At 54.9% G+C, this 16508-nt stretch overlaps 1 long non-coding RNA gene across 1 annotated transcript; it reads left to right on the top strand.

Moving 5' to 3' along the window:
* The first annotated feature begins 1830 nt into the window (after positions 1-1830).
* LOC147826038 (uncharacterized) lies at positions 1831-11410 on the top strand. Its single transcript, XR_015439811.1, has 3 exons — positions 1831-2233; positions 5089-5227; positions 9628-11410. It is a non-coding gene; the product is annotated as an uncharacterized LOC147826038 (long non-coding RNA).
* Positions 11411-16508: the final 5098 nt, after the last annotated feature.

A 16508-nucleotide genomic window follows, 5' to 3' on the forward strand; every position in this document is an offset into this window, starting at 1 on the left:
AGCATAGCTGAGAGTACAAAGGAGTGATGGCCCAGAGAGCCTCTGAGCACGGGATCCCAGGAGGTGACCAGCCCCAGAGCCTCGGTGGCCGGTCCACCCAGCTTTCCCAACTGAGATGTCCGAGGATGTGGTGAGGGGGCCCTTTAGCTTGGGAAGCGAGTCATTTCTTGTGGCTCAAGACAGGGGCCTTGGGACAAAAAGAACTGGATTCAGATCCCAGCTTGGCTAATAGCTGGCTGCTCCACCTAGAAGGAGTCCACTCCCCTCTCTGGGACTCAGCTTTCACATCTGTAAAATGGGCGTAGCAACGCCCCATTGACAAAAATGGCAAAGGCAAAGCCCTCTGCACACGGCAAGCAATGGGTACAAGGACACTCTGGAAAATTCTCCTAGAGAACCACTATTAACTTTTCAGGAATAGACCTGTAGGGGGAAGATAGGGTTGTTTTTTTAACATTTGACATTCTGTTCAAACATTTTTTGTTCGTTTGTTTGCTTGTTTTTGACACAGGGTCTTGCTACATAGTTCAGATTGGTCTTGAACTCACTATGTAGCCCAGGCTGGCCTGGAACTTGTGGTGATCTTCCTGCCTCAGCCTCCTCAGTGTTGGGATTACAGGTGTGTTCCACCATCCTCCACCTTGTTAAAACATTTTATATTAGCCAGTTACTGACTATGGCCAACATAGTGAGTTCAAGGCCAGACTGGACCTCACAGCGAGACCCTGTCTCAAAAATAACAAAACCAAACAAAAGATGAGTATGTAATGCCATGCACCATATAACAATGTTTTGGTCAACAGTGGTCTCGTAAGAACATGGTCATTGTTGGTGTCACAGCTGTGATGATGTTGTGCAACACAGTCCTCCCGTGCAAATGGGTGCTGTTGTAAACACACTCATGGCTCTTGGAGTTGCAGAAAAGTTCAGCACATCCAGTCACGGGCAGTACAGAGTACTTGACAAAGACAACAAATGACAATGTCCTGGCTCCTGCATTTATTTTACTTTTTTTTCATTGTTATTTTAGGGCCCACTCTTTCTACTTATTGAAAAAGGGCATAGAAAGGGTTTTCCAGGTCATGCCCACAGCCCTCGCTTGCCATGCCTCTTGGTGGCCCCACCAGCCCACCTAGCTCGCCCTGTCCTGGGTGGGGGTGTGAGCTCAGTCTAGGGGCTCCCACGGGGTGGAATTGCCTCCAGGTCACTCTCAGACTGCGCCCCTGTCCTTATGTCACATCCCACGCCGGCCCAGGGGCTGGATTAGGCCCAGGGGACCTGAAGAGACAGCAGCATGAAATGGAGGCTCTTGGATGGGATCTTTGGCCAAGAGAAAAATTAAATTGCTGGACAAACAGTGATGGGGAAGTGAACAAAAGGAGCACATGAGCCCCACGCAGGGCCACGGCATTCTGTCCATTGTCACCTCCCGAGTTCCACGGTTGGCAGGAGGCTGAGAGAGAGAACAGCCTGTTCCCACACACGGCAGTCATTCGGGATGGGGGGCGCCATGCCTGCGACTTCTCCCTAGGGGTCTGGGAAATCAAGGACACCAGCAAGAATAATAGCGGTTACGCCAGGAGGGTGAGGGGATCGATACAGCCCAGTGGTTGCAACCGGGAATCGAGGGAGAGGCGCCCAGGTGCTAATTTCGTAATTCCTCAGGAGGTTTGCATTTCTTTTTCAGATTAGAAAGTAAAAACAATTGCATTTTATTTCAAAGAAATGAGTACTTGCTCCATAGAAAGCCGAGTGAATAAATGGACTTATTACAAGCTGGGCACAGATAGGGGAATTGTATCTTAATAGTGGGTATTTATTTTCCAGATTCGTCCTGAGCCCTTCTCTGAGAGGGGCCCTGAGCTGGGCTCTGCAGAGCTGGTGACTCAGCTGGCTCCCACCCTTGCTCGGGTGAAGGCCATGCCCGGGCCGGTGGCCAAGGGACAGCAAGACTTCATCTTCCATGCCAGCTGCTGGCAGCAAGCCCACACACAGGAGCTGCCGCTAGAGAGCTGCAGGATGAATGCACAAAACAGAGCAGCCAATGCTGGGGACAGAAATTGCGAGGTCCACCGAGAGGTCTCTGGGGGCTAAAAGGGTCTCCCCACCCATCCCTCAGTCCCTGGAGTCACCCGGGAGTTTGACAGCAGCTGAGGCCTGCGCAGGGCACTCGGCTCTGGTCTGTTTGTTATTTTGCGGAACATCAGAGCAGCAGCCACACGCCAGGCCCTGGGTGAGCAGGGTGGGCCAGCAGGGTGGGGAGTGGTACGGGGGACACTGCCGTCCGGCTGAGCGTGTCCACACCTGCTTTGCCCTTGCTGATGTAGAGGATGGCAGTCAGGTTAGGAGGGCATAATTGGATAACTCGATCGCTCTCCTCGGAGAGTTGCTGTTTAATTAAAGGGGATGAAGGCAGATCTGGGAGGTGGGGCAGAGAGGAGGGGAATCCAGCAGGAGCAGGACGCAGCTCGAGGGAGATGGCAGATTGGCAGAGGATCCTGCTCATTCGCCTGCCCCAGCAGACACTGAGCTCCGCTCAGGGAAACCCCTGGCCTCAGACTCAGAAGGGACCCTGCAGCGTGTATCATGCCCTGCAGCGTGCTGGCACCTAGCTGTGACCCCAGGAGGGTCCTGCACTTCTCTGAGCCTGTTTCCCCCTCAGGGGCCTAAGGCAAGGAATCATAGAATCATGGAAAGCCAGAGGGCCTTTTCAGCACTTAATGCTTTATTTTATTTATTATAATTATGGTTTTTGGTTTTTTTGAGACAGGGTCTCACTACGTGTATGTAGTTCAGGCTGAGCTCACTCTGTAGCCCAGGCTGGCCTCCAGCTAACTCATAGCAACCCTCCTGCCTCAGCCTCCCTAGTGCTGGGATTATAGGTGAATGATACCGCACCTGGTCTGTGATGCTTTTTAAATGCTTCTTATATGGTAATTACAAAATTACTAAATATGGGCACGAAGGTCTGGTGTGTGTGTGTATGTGTGTGTGTGTGTGTGTGTGTGTGTGTGTGTGTAGCAGGGGTGATTGTCTATTATTTCAGGTGTACCTGATTAAGTAGTATTCCAAGTGCTATGGGTAGAGGGTCTGAGGGTTACACCTTCAGGAAGGCTGGGGCGCACACCCAGAGCTCCGTGATGCCCATTATACATTTTTTTAAAAAGGTAATTTACACACCCAGAATCCAGAGCTTCGAGATTTCGATGTCAGCCAGGCACACACCTATCATCCCGCACTCTGGGGAGGCTGAGGCGGGAGGATCCCAGGTTCAACCCCAACCTGAGCAACTTAATGACTTAGCAAGGCCCTGTCTCAAAATAAAACACTGCTGGAGATGTAGCTCAACGTGAAGGCCCTAGGTCCTATCCCCAGTACGGGATAGATTAATAGACAGATAGACCTGATGTCCACACATTTCTTCTGAAACATAAACCCAAGAAGCCCACTCCCCAACCACAGATGTCTCCGAGTTCTCTTGCTCTCTTCGTCCTTTTTGAAGATGGTTGAGACTTGCTGATCATCAATTAGGGATAAGAAACCCAATTATCATTCAGTGTGCCTTTTATTGAGCACCTGCTATGTGGGCCCATGCTGGCCACCAGTCCACACCCACCCCTAGCACTAAGCAGCTCAGGGGGCAGGGGCCGTCCTTCCTGTGGCCGGTGAAGAATGAACCCGCCACGAGGGCCGGACCGGGGTGGAAGCAGCAAGGGAGCGAGGCCTGCTCCCTCCAGGACTGCAGCACACAAGGAGGGGCCTCCCGATCTCCTGCAGGGTGGCCCCCAAATCCTCCCAAAGCCCTGCGTGGCTGCTCCCTGACCAGTCCTGGGTCCTGAGCCCTGCGCCGGGTTGATTATTGCTGTGCTGATGATATTTCCTTTTGTGCAGTGCAGAGTTGGAACCGGCCTCGCACCCGAGAGGCCATTGCCCTGCCTTGCGCTGCACCCGGCCGGCGACACTTTAATTGGAGCTGTCCAGGCTGTGGTCCATGTCCCCAGCTGGCCGCCCCTCTGCCTCCCCTGCGAATGATTTTCTTCCAGGTTCCTATTGAAGCGGCCCCTGCTGCCCTTGTGTCCCCGCTCTGCGGCCATCTGATGAAGGAAGCTGAGCCTCGTCCCCCAGGGCCCCCATTGTCCTCGGCTTCAAGCCGCAGAATGCGCTGGTCCGCAGGCGCACGAGGCTGCTGGCCAGGCCCGTGGCTGGGCAGGGAACAATGGGCCTGGGTCTCCCTCGGGTGAGTGGCAGGAACTCAGGCCTGCTGCCCTCCACGGGGACGATTTGGGGGAAGAATCCAAGCTTTGAGAGCGTAAAAGAATCCAAGCGTGCTGTAGTAAGTGCAGAAGTACAGAGTAAGTGCCTGTGTGCAGAGGATTTCTAAGGGTCATTAATATTAATGGTGTCATCCCAAACAGAATAGGGCAGGGCTCTAATTAATCATCTTAATGGCAGCTTCGCTCTCATTTCTGGGCTGCATTTTTTGTCAACAAATCTCCCCAGGGTCTTCTGCCTCTGGGAATAATAACTGGAGGGGACCACTCCTTCCCCGCAAAGGAAGCCACACCAGCCTGCAGTCTGCTGGCTGCCCCTAGGTCAGAAAACCCACTGCTGCCACAAAGAGCAGCAGTTGCACATTCATTCAACAAACAGAGCAAAATACCTGCTCAGCACCTAGTCCCTTGGTAGTCTCTGAGCCTACAAGGCTGCCTCCTCCTCAGTGGAGAGAGCTGGGCACCAGCCTTGCCCTAGCATTGCCAGGCAGGCTTCCTGGAGGAAGAAGCAGGAAGCTGAGGCCTAAAGAGTGGGTAGGAGTCAGTCTATGGGGGACCAGGGGATGTAAGGGTGGTGCAGAGGTCTGGAGGCAGGAATAGAGGGACAGGTTTGAGAAGCCCAAGCGTGACAGCCAGTGCGGATCAAAAGTATTCCCATTGCTCACAAACATTTGCTCACAGCATTTTTCACAAGGGTCCAAAAGGTAGAAGCAACCCGGCATCTGTCACAGGAGATGGGTAAACAAAATGTGGGATGACCACACAAGGGAATACTACTCAGGCACTAAAAGGAACGGCGTATTGGTTCATGTTGCAGCATGGAGGAGCTGAACTCATGATGCTAAGTGAAAGAAGCTAGACATGAAAGGTCCCATGGAGCACGATCCCATCTGTGTGAAATATGCAGAAGAGAGAGATTCACAAGAGACCGGAAGCTGACTGTTGCTGCAGACGGGGTGAGTGTGTGTGTGTGTGTGTGTGTGTGTGTGTGTGACCGCTCATGGGGTTTACTCTGGGTGATAAGAATGTTTAGGAACTGACAGAGGTGGTGGCTGTACATGGCTGAGACTGTGCCAAATGCCACGCCCACTTTCAATGGGGTAATTTTATATAAATTTCACTGAGTGGGGAGGAAAGGAGCAAGCAGCCAGGTAGGAGACACAGTTGCACATGGTCCACTTCCTGTGAGTGTCCCTGGCCCCGATGGTCAGGCACTGACCAAGTTAGGTCACCTGCCCCATCATGGACACAAGCCAGCTTCTCAGATCTGCAAGGGATTTCCTCGGAACTGTCATGATGACCGGCCAGCGTCCCGCTGTCAGGGACCCAAGAGCTCAGACACCAAAGGAGGCTTACACAGAACAGGGAGAAAGCTGGGCATTCTGCAGTCACAGAAAGGTCAAAGGACCCAGCACTTAGCTGGGCCTGTGTCCTCCTGGGTAGTCTGGCATCTACCTGTTGGTCGGGCATTCGCACCAGCTCACAGGTAAGGAAGCCGCGGCTTGGAAATGTGAGATCAAGTCAGGTGTGCTCCCAGCATTCTGGAAGGCTGTAGTAGTGAAGGTTTGCAAGGGAATAGGTTTAACACAGGACACATGACTTACAGGATTACTTTAGAATATTCACCCAAAAAGTCAAATGCAGAGGCATGCAAGAGATCTGCCCACACACTAGAGACCCGAAGGATCCAGCCGAGGACCTGGATCCCACAGCAGTGTCCTGCTCACGTCTGAGGGCCTGGAGCCCACAGCAATGCCTCACGCAAGTCCGTATGGAGGATCTGCTCTGGGAAGGGCCAAAGGCCAGTGGTGGAAGCTGGAAAGTCTGTGCTGGCAACGGGGTGAGGGCTCTGTGCCCCCAGGCTGAGGGAGCTGCACTGGAGCCGGAAGCAGCACTCCCCTGACGAGAACAGCAGTCATCCCTGGAGACTGTGAGGACCGAGCTCCTCTGATGATGAGAACAGCCAAGTTCTCATCAGGAAAACCAGCCGCACAAGCTTCTCCAGGAAAACCAACAGCACACGGTCTTCCTCTCCAGTTCTCCTTTCATGCCGTTGGCAACAATCCTCAGTGGATCCTGCATGCCCAGAACCCTCTGACATGGCTCAGCCAGGCGTTCCAAGTTGACCTGAGTTAATCCACCGCAGAAGCTGAGGCAGGAGGACTGTAAACTCAAGCCCAGGCTGGGCAACTTAGCGATTTAGCAAGACCCTGTCTCGAATAACAAATGAAAGGGGCTGGGGTGGATCTCAGTGTGGAGGCCCTGGGTTCTATCCACAGCCAGCAAAAGAAAGAAGGAGGAGAGGGAGGGGAGGGGAACTCATCTCCCCAAATCACAGTGAGTTCGGGCACCTGGTCCTGGGGTCAGACCTGTCCAGCTCCACAACCCCTGGTTGTTGCAGTTACCCTCCGTGGCTTCCTAAATGAGAAACTCTTAAAAAACATTTTGAAAAACTCCTGCTCCTGGGCTGGCCCTGCACAGCGTTCCCCTTCTCCTCCCAAAGCCTGGAGGCCTCTTTGGATCCCGGGACCATGGGCAGTGGAGTCGTGGAGGAGGAAATGGTCACGAACAGACTCAGGGCTGGAGGCCGGGCCGCAGGTTTTTGGACCTGTCGCTGTGTTCTCCGTGCAGGCCCAGGAGCACGGCCCTCACACAGCCATGTTCACGTCCAGGCTGCCTGGAAGCAGCTCTGAGACCAGTGTCTGTCTTTACCGCTGTATGGGTGGCCGAGGAGGGGGCTGGTGCCACTGTGAACCCAGGGCAGCTGTCACCTGATGCATGGATCGGCTGCCGAGCACACTGCACAGCCCCAGCCGAGCGTGTCCTCCTCCCAGTCAGCAATGGCGCAGTGGCTTCTTTTGGGAGCTGCGAGCCTCATTTTGCAAGTTGTCTCCTCAGGGTGGTCACAGAAGTGTCACACACCAGTCCCTGTTCTCCAGGGCTGCTTGTGAGCACGGGGCAGTGGGCTACCTTGGGAATGGTTCTGATGAGACCATTGCAAAGGCAGACACGGCATTGGGTCCACAGATGGTGCAGTGTGTGTCACGGCCCCCGGGCCACTCACCCAGGCCTTTTAAGGTGCCACGTGCTTCTGCAGCTCATGGGAGGGTGATGGCTGGGCTTCAGGCCTCACATTGATCTGAAACAGAAATACTGAGCCGAGGAGGGTGAGGTGACACTTTTATGGACTTGGTTAAAGGAAGTCAGAGGACCAAAGGCCTGCGGCCGGTGCAAGACTACAAAGGTGCGGTGAGCTTGAATCCCATAGCAATAGCCAGGCCAGAAATCTGCTGTCCTGACCGAGACAAGGAGCCCAGGACCAAGGCGGAAGATGGCTCCCAGGTGACACTTTTGGGGGGTCTTTGGCAACAGCAAGGGGAGGGGACTCTGGGGCGGCATCAAGGTCGGAAGCACACCCATGTCTGGACCCGGGAGAGGGCGGTGAGGGGCCAGGGCTTCCAGCAGGACCAGGCTCGGGGAGGAGCCCAGGGCTGGACCCAGCACGCAAACAGCCTTCGGCACTGCGGCGACAGGGAGCACACAGCTGGGCCCCTTTGTCCCTGTCTGTCCCTCTCCCCTCAGAGGAGAGTGGCTAGTAGCTCCCGGGAGAGAGTCCAGGAGCAGCGAGGCTCACAGTAGTGGGGCGGAGGAGGTGCGGCGGCCTGGAGTGCAGGAGAAGCCCATTAAGGCCCAGCCCAATCGATACTCTCGACCAGCAGAAGGTTTAAAAGCCTCTGCCACCAGCAGAAGGGGCGGGGGACGTTTGTACCCCACCAAGGTGGGGTGGGGGCACAGGAGGGTATCGGGCAGGTGGCAGGGGTCCCAGGCTACAGGGCGGGCTGATCAGCTGGGTCAGGCACCCCCGGGAGACCTGGGGACACCAGCCAGGTGCTTTGGAAATCTCCCCCATTTCACAGATGGGGATACTGAGTCCTGTAAGGGAAAGGGTTTGCCTGAGGCGACGTGGATAGAAGGTTCCAGTCTCACAGGTGGCTTCCAGGGTCAAGGCCTGTGAGCATGGCTGCACCTCTCTCTTCTCCTTGTTCTCATTGATGATACCAGCAGTCTGAAACCTCTCACCCATGGGTTAGAAACTACATTCACTGAGCACTTGCTTAGGCGGGGGGACCCGGGCTCACGTTCAGGGTTTTGTTTGTTTGTTTGAGGTAGGGTCTATGTAGCCCAGGTTGGCCTGGAACTTTGGGCAATCCTCCTGCCTCAACCTCCTGAGTGCTGGGATCACAGGCGTGCACCACCATGCCCATTCCTGCCTACCACATACATCGTGGGGTCACTGTTTGAAATGACTTAATGGGAAAAGTGTAGGTTGAAGTCAGTGCAATGGAAACCCAGAAAAGATGGGTCACAGCAGTGGCCCAGGCAAGGAGGGGTCACCTCTCTGATTCTTCCTGTCCCCTCAGGTGTCTGGGGCCTTTACTCGGTACCCAAGGGTTGACCTCCTCTGGCCTCTGTGTTCCCGCTGGACAAGATGCGCTCCCAAGTTCCCCCAGCTCTGTTGTTCTGAGGTTTGGCCCATGTTGTCATTGTCATCTGCACACCCAGCCCGTTCACAGGAGGCTCATGGGAGCCCAGGGGGCTGATGGGAGCTCAGGGTGTTCATGGGAGCCAAGGGCCTCATGGGACCCAGGGGTCTCATGGGAGGCAGGCGTGGACCGAGAACTTGATGGATTTCCCCCCCGGGACATCCCTATCTTCTGGAAAGGTGAGTTCTATCATGTTCCCATTTCACAGAGGGCACGGGGGAGTCCAAGAAAGAGCTTGGGATAAGGATGTCACAATAGCAAGTGACCAGACCCAGGCATATCACCAGGCAAGGGCAGGTTTTGCTGTTGCTGTTGAGATGCCCTGGTCATGGTGGGTGGGGTTGGGAAGGCTTCCGAGTTTAACTGACAAGACCAAGGTGGCTCACTTCTTTTCCATCCCCCTCCTGGCTGTGGCTCCTGAGAGCCCAGTCATCCTCCTGCGGGCAGAGAGAGGAGCAGGTGACCAGAGGCCTCACTGCCCTCCAGACACCATTCACACACGTGCGGAGGCGCAGGCTATTCGATGGTCTAAAAGTGTCGGGCCTGGTGGTGCACACCTGTGATCCCAGCCCTCAAGAGGCCGAGGCAGGAGGATTGGTGTGAGTTTGAGGCCAGCCTGGGCTACATAGGGAGACCCTGTCTCAAAAAAATCCCCCCAGGGCCAGGGATTTGGCTCAGTGGTTCTGCCACCTGCCTCGCAAGTGCAAGGTCCGGAGTTTGATCCCCGGTACCAAAAAAAAAAAGAGGAGGAAGAGGAGATGAGAAAAAGCCAAAATTTTCCTTTCCAATGCCTGTCTTTTCCTTTCACCCAGGCCTGACCTACACTAGTGAGGGGCATCTTCCTGTGTCATCTGGTGATTCCAACCCCAGTCTCCAAACAGCCCTCTGCGACACGGGTGCCATAGGTTCACCATCACTGCCTTGACCCAACCAAGTCTGCCTCAAATGATCCCAGTGATCACCTCACCCAAATCTTAAAAATGTATCAGTTGGTTCTCTCGAGCCAGGCTTCGTACAGTGCTGACTCCCCCCACCCAAGCCACTGAATCCTGTCTCCCTGGTTGCTGATGTCTTCAGCCCTGCAATGTGGAGTAGCATCTTTCTCTTCTCAGGAAGAGTTCGGGGTTAATTAAGGCACCAGTGACCCCAGAACAGATGATTATTTTCCAGACCTGATGGATGCAGGTGCCAGGAGAAGAATGAGTGGAAAGACAGGGGCTGTCATTCGGTGGGGATGGGAGAAGCAGGGGGTGAGGACCCAGGGATCCCCAAGATAAAAACACCCCACAATCCCGTCTCCAGTTCGCAGAACTCATGGGCAACTTGGGACCAAAATACCTACCAACAAATTTCCCTGCCAAATTCACCCCCCACACTCCCCGTTTCATGCTTGACCCATGTTATCTAATGCTCTATAACAAACTGCTCCGTGGCCTCTGCTTTAAACAGCACCCCAGTGTTACAGTTCTCGGTCACAGTGTGGGGCTGGCTGGGCTCAGCTGGGTGGTTCTTGCATAGGGTCCAGGGAGCATTCTGGGGCTTCCCAAAGGCCAATCGGACCTCAGGTTCAGCTGGGCCTGGCCAACACCCACACAGCCCTTTCCTGAACCACAGTGGAACTGATGGGGGCTCCCGGCCTTTGCCAACAGGGGCTCACCCCGAGAGCTTGTGTGACATCTGATTGCCCCTCTTGGCAGTCCACTACGTTCCCAGACTCTGCCAGCCCCTTCTCTCTCCCTCATGACACTTTTGGGGTCCCCTGCTGCTTCCTGGCCTCTTCCCTCCTCCAGTTCAATCCCCAACTCGTCTTTCCCTCTCCCATACCCCACACAGGGCCTCCCCTCACACTTCTGCTTGGTCCTCAGAGATCTGTCCTCAGCCTCGTTGACCCCTGCTTCTTTGTCACTCCCATTGTTTCTCCAGCACCAAGGTCCCCAAGCTTAAAGTCCAGACCCCGATGGCTCCGAATTCCCCCCTAGAGCCTCTGGAAGAGCTCAGCCTCACTGATACCTTGATCAGCGCCTGCACAAGCTGTGTTTGCCCTTCTGGCACCTGTAACTGTCAGACAGTAAACATGTCCAGTTTGATGCCACTAAACGTGTGGAAATCCACAGCAGCAGCAGGAAACTACTGCAGGACCAGAATAGATGCTTCCTAGGAGCTGCTTTCCTTCCCTCACTCCTCCCACAAGTCAAGTCTCCCCACAAAGCACCCCTAAGTTCTTGTCATTTGTCACTTGTCCCGGCTTACCCAGCCCCACCCCAACCCTCCAAGGGCTTCATAAATTGAAAGAAAACTCCGAAGCCTGGGGCCCTGGCCTGTCTCCCCAGCCTCACCTTCCAGGACAAGGATTTATTTCAAAGCTATGCAGCCCAGCAGTGCCACCCCCTCCCCCACCAGGGCCCTGCACTTTTGTCCCTGCTGTCCCCAGATTCTACCCAGGCATCAATTTCCGGAAGCTGCAACTGCCCCTCCGGAAGCTGAGGCTCTAGGGGCCTCCGTCAGCGTCTCTCTTGTGACTCATGACCTCGGCCCGGGTGGGAGCTCATGTATGTTCCTGCCCACCTGTGGGGTGCTAGTGTCTCCCTGTCACAACTCTGTTTGTGTTTGGAAGACTCACAGTGGAAAACTCAGGAGCCAGTGGGGTGTTCCAGCTGTGCTTATGGAACTGGGGTGGAAGGAGTTGGCAGGGACAGTGGTCACGGTCACGGCGGGTCACGGTCCCGCCCAGTTACTCATCTTGCTGGGAAGGAACACAGCCAGGAAGCTGAAGAGAGGGCACTGCCTGAGCCGGCCCTATAAATACTTTATAATGCAGAATTTACACAAATCAGCGGAATCCCGGTGTAAAGGGAGGAGATGGAGTCCATTTGTCAAAGGAAAGGAGATCTGCTAAGTGCAGGACAGAAAATTCTAGAAGGGCCTAGGGAGCTCCAGACGTGAAAAGCCTATGCAGAAATTAGCCAGACACCTGAGCAAACAGAAAAAAGGGAGAGTCAGCTGTTCAGGGCATGCTCGGCTGCCTCCCCCGCCTGCCCGGGAACCTGTTGGAGGAGGTGGATGGGAGCCAGGGCCAGGTGCGCTGGGCAGAGCCTCGACCAGAATGCAAATGTGACTGTGGGGTGCGGAACCTCACCTGCACACCCCGGGCTCAGCTGTAGGGGTGGTGAGCTGGGAACCCCAAAGACAGGAGGCATGATAACCAAAGGGGTGCGTCAAGGCTGGGCACTGATGGGAAGTTGTGGGTGCCTATGGGGCTCTTTGGGCCCTGGGTGGGAAAAGACCTTTCCGAGCTGAGAGCAGCCCCTGCCGGGCTCAGCCTCAGGGTGGGGGTGTGGAGCCCACGGGGTGTCAGGGGCTGGGGTGAGAACTTTCGGCTTCGGGGAGGAGGAGGTGCTGGGGAACCGAGGGCCCTGCTGCGCAAGGCCCCATGCAGTTGCCTTCCTGGAGCTGTGGCTGGGAGGCAGTGAGGCCTGTCCTCAGGCGGGAGCAGGACATCCCAGGCCAGCTTGCATGTCAGCCCTGGGCCCTGGAACGGCCTCTGCCATCCCTACAGGCAGTTCTCAGAGCATTCTGGGTAGAAGAAATGATCCCCCTCCCTGTGCCTGCCCTGAGGAAGGACAGCCAGGCCCCAGGCCCGAGCTGGACTGCAGGAGGCTGATTCTGGATGAAGAGTCTTAAAGTCACAGGTCTTAGCGCAGGAAGGAACCTGGAGACATTCTTACCTTCAACTTTCATGTCACCATTTCTATGGCCACTATTGCTACACCCACTGTTACTATAGCCACTGTTAGTATAATTACTATTACCACAGCCACTGTTACTACAGCGACTATTACTATAGCTACTATTGCTACAGACACCATGACTATAGCCAGTGATTATGGCTGCTATTATTATAACTTCTATCACCACAGCTACAGCCACTACTGCTACAGCCACTGTTACTACAGCTGCTATTGCTGCAGCTGTGATTGCTACTGCGGCCAGTACTACAACCACTGCTATTGCTACTACCATTACTGCCGGAATCCCCAGTAACAGCAATGACAGTTAAAGAGGGAGGCTCCATGTGCCCTCCCCTCCCACCTGGGCCTCACCTGCTGTAGGGAGAAGGAAATCCTCTCCCGGGGCAGGACTCCACCCTGCCTGCCTCCAGATGCAGTGATCTCTTCCCCCACTTATCCGTCTGCTCCGCCTCCCAGCTCAGGCTCCATCCTGACTCTAACCCCTAAACCCATCACCCTGTACCCTGAACCCCTTCCCCTCTCCTGCTTGACCTCCCCTACCCCCCAACATCCAACAGACTGCATACTTCTCTCCTTCACGTTGTCTGCTGCTTATGTTATTCCCTGCTATGTACCCAGAACTGTGCTTAGTACCTTGCAAGTGTTCAATAATTGTTCGCCGGCGTAAGAAAAAAGAAAGAACGGCCATTTCCCGAGGCCCGTGACGGTAGTAAGTCTTACGCCCACCGGTTCCTATGATCCTGCTTGCACCCTGCTTACCAGATAAGGAAGCAGAGACTCAGAGAGGCTGAGCAGCTGGTCTGGACACGAGCTGTGAGTGCCACCCAGGCCCTCTGGGGCCTGAGTGACCACACAGACCCCACTGCTCTAAGCTGGGCCACGGGTGTCAGAAAGAAGAAAAGCCCAGTGCAGGAAGCATGGGCCAAGTTGCTCAGGTGCACCCAGGGCTGCAGTGGGCAAGGGGCAGCCAGAGAGCAGGGCCCTGTTCCGATCTGGAGCGGAGGTTCTGACTGCGGCCACAGCGTCACCGGCCGGACCAGGACAGGCAGGACCCCGGCAGGCAGGGAGGACAGTGTGTCCTCTGCAGAGAGGCCACGCAGAGTCTGTGGGGCCGCCCACCCCAGCAGCACGGCTGGGAGCTGCCTCACAGCTGGAGCCTGGGCCTGTGAGATGGAGGTGGGCCTGGGCTGCTCCTCGGGCCTCTCCTTGGCTTGCTCATGGCCGTCCTCCCTCTGTCCTTGCACGGCGATATTGGCAGAGGGCCCGGCCCAGTGGGCTCATATTAATAACTTCTTTAGAGACTCTGTCTTCAAATACGGTTGCTCTTTGGGAGTTAGGACTCCAACATATGAGGTATGATCAAAAAATATGATGAATGTTTACTTTTTTTTTTTTGGTACTGGGGATCAAACTTGGGACTTTGAGCTTTTGAGGCAGGCAGCAGAACCACTGAGCTAAATTCCCAGCCTATGAATGTTTAAATTTTTAAAAATTTATTACAGTAAAAGAGGGCCAGGGATTTAGCTCAGTGGTTCTGGCGCGTGCCTTGCAAACGCAAGGTCTCGAGTTTGATCCCTGGTACCACACACAAAAAAAATCAGGTTAATTATTAGAGTAAAAGATGCATCGCCATGAATCCCCCTCAAAATCCTCCTCTTCATATCAGACACACTCATCCCATGGTCCTTGCCACTTCCTGCAGCAGCTCTGGAGTCCTCTTTCCTGAGTGTCTTTAGTTGCACTGTCATGGCTGCCTTGATGTCCTGAATCGATTCAAAATGTTTCCCTTTCGTGGTCATTTTGACTTTGGGGAGGACCCGGATGTCACACGGTGCCAGATCTGGTGAATAAGGTGGATGAGGACACACTATAATGTTTCTATCTGAGAGAAATTGCCATAAATAGTTGATCAACATGGTATGATTTAAAAAGTGTTTAAATTAAAAATTTTATTGCAGTAAAAGACACAGTGCCATTAATTCTCTCAGAGTGCCCCCCTTGCTTCCAGCATGTTTATCCCGTTGTTCTTTTTTTTATTTTGGTACCGAGGATCAAACTCAGGACCTTGCAGTTGCTAGGCAGGCATGGTGCCACTGAGCTAAGTCCCCACCCTATCCCATTGTTCTTGGGAATGTGTCTTTTACTGCAATAAGTTTTTAAACTTTTACACATTCAATGTATTTTTCATAGGAGACACACACACACACACGCACGCACACAATTCAGCCCCTAGCAGAACCCAAGGGGCTTCCTTCTACTCCTGTAAGGTGCTTGCAGCTCTGAGGCCAGGGGTGGCTGCAGGACATGGTCTGATTGGGGCACAGGGCAGTGCTACCCCACGGGACAGTCCACGCCGGGCAACACGGAAGTGACCGGCACTTGCAGTTGCATCAGTATTGCCACACCGCCTCTGAACCCCTGGCCCACGCCTGTGCTCCTCAGTGACAGCCCCTGGCAGTCAGGTGAGTGTGCGTGAAGAGGCCTGCAGTGATTCCCGCTGTCCACCTCACCCACCACGGGGGGACTGGAGTCAGGAGGTTTCCAGGCCTGAACTGCACTTTGCCCTGTCATGGTCCCTGCAGGTGCTTTCCCAAGCCTTACTCTCTTCCTTCTGGAGTGGATGGGGTTCTTTAGGGACCCCTGAAATGTGCCGAGACACATTGCCCAGGAACTCGGCTATGGCTCCCTCGATGAGCCTGCAGCCCACCACCTCCTCTCTCTCTCTCTCTTTCTCTCACCTCTGTCCAGTCCCAGCCACAACAGCGGACGCTGTACGCCTACAAAAGGGTCACTCAGGGCGAAATGCCACCAGCTGCTGCACGCTACTCTAGTTAGCAGCTCTCATCACATTGGGTTCCATCTGCTCCCCGGAGGCAGCTGGGCCCCTCTGCAGTGTGGTCACCTCTGTGTCGAGTGGAGAAGGCTTCACTAGTGACCCCTCCTCACTACTCACGGAGGGAAACAGCCCCACTGCAGCCCCAACATCCGGGAACATTCTGCTGGCCCCCAGTGGGGTTCGGCTCCTGCACACACTGCCAGGCTGCAGACTGTGGCTGAGTTGCTGGAGTGCCTTCCCCTCCTGGTGGCCGAAAGGGCGACAGTGTCAAAAGGCCGTGTGGCTCCAGCGGAGTGAGAGGACCCAGGGTGGCCCTGTGTGCTTAGCCGGGTTTCCACTAGACCTGGGGCTCCTGCAGGGCCAGAGTGGGGTGGCTGGGTGGCAGCCGGAGCCTTTATGTGACCCAGCATGCACCCCTCTGCCCAGCTTCTCCTGCCCCCTCCTTCCAGTCTCCCCTGCTCAGTCAGAACTGGCAACTTGGTGCCACACAATGACCCTGCTTCCTGGGGATGGGGCACAGTCCAGTCCAGAGTTCCCCATCTGTTGGGCATCTCTCCCAGCCCTTCACGGTCCATTCGTCCATTCAGCTTTGGGGGGCCAGGCACCTTGCCAAGTGCTGGGACCCAGCCCCAAGTGGGAGAGATCCAGCCCCAGCCAGCCACAGGGCTCACGTTCCAGAGGGGAGAGGTAGAAAAAAGAAGAGAAGAGAACAATGACTGCTGGTGGGGATGCCCACATGGAAAATATCAGTTCCCAGACTGCCCCAAGACGCTGCCCCTGCAGGCCTGAGGCGGGCTCTGCAGTCTGTGGGGCTGTAAAGCCCATGGCGACTCTGACACCCAGCGGAAGTGGGAACCACAGGTCTGAGCCAGCCGCTGCCTACAGACACTAGCCATAATTGACCTGCCCACCGACAGTCCCACATCTGAGAATCATCTACGCCTCCACCTGCACAAATACGAAGGAGTGGGTAAAACAGCAAAAGATGGGAAATAACCTAGTGCCCAGCAATGGGTGTCTGGATGAATAAACTGTGCTACATCCATGCCATGGAATACTATGCAGCTGCAACAAAGAATGTGGCCTGTAGCTACTGATATGGGCAATG

This window comes from Heterocephalus glaber, unplaced genomic scaffold (assembly GCF_053883595.1).
Source record: "Heterocephalus glaber isolate CG9 unplaced genomic scaffold, H.glaber_assembly_v1.0 deba00001479, whole genome shotgun sequence".
NCBI classification, from domain to species: domain Eukaryota; kingdom Metazoa; phylum Chordata; class Mammalia; order Rodentia; family Bathyergidae; genus Heterocephalus; species Heterocephalus glaber.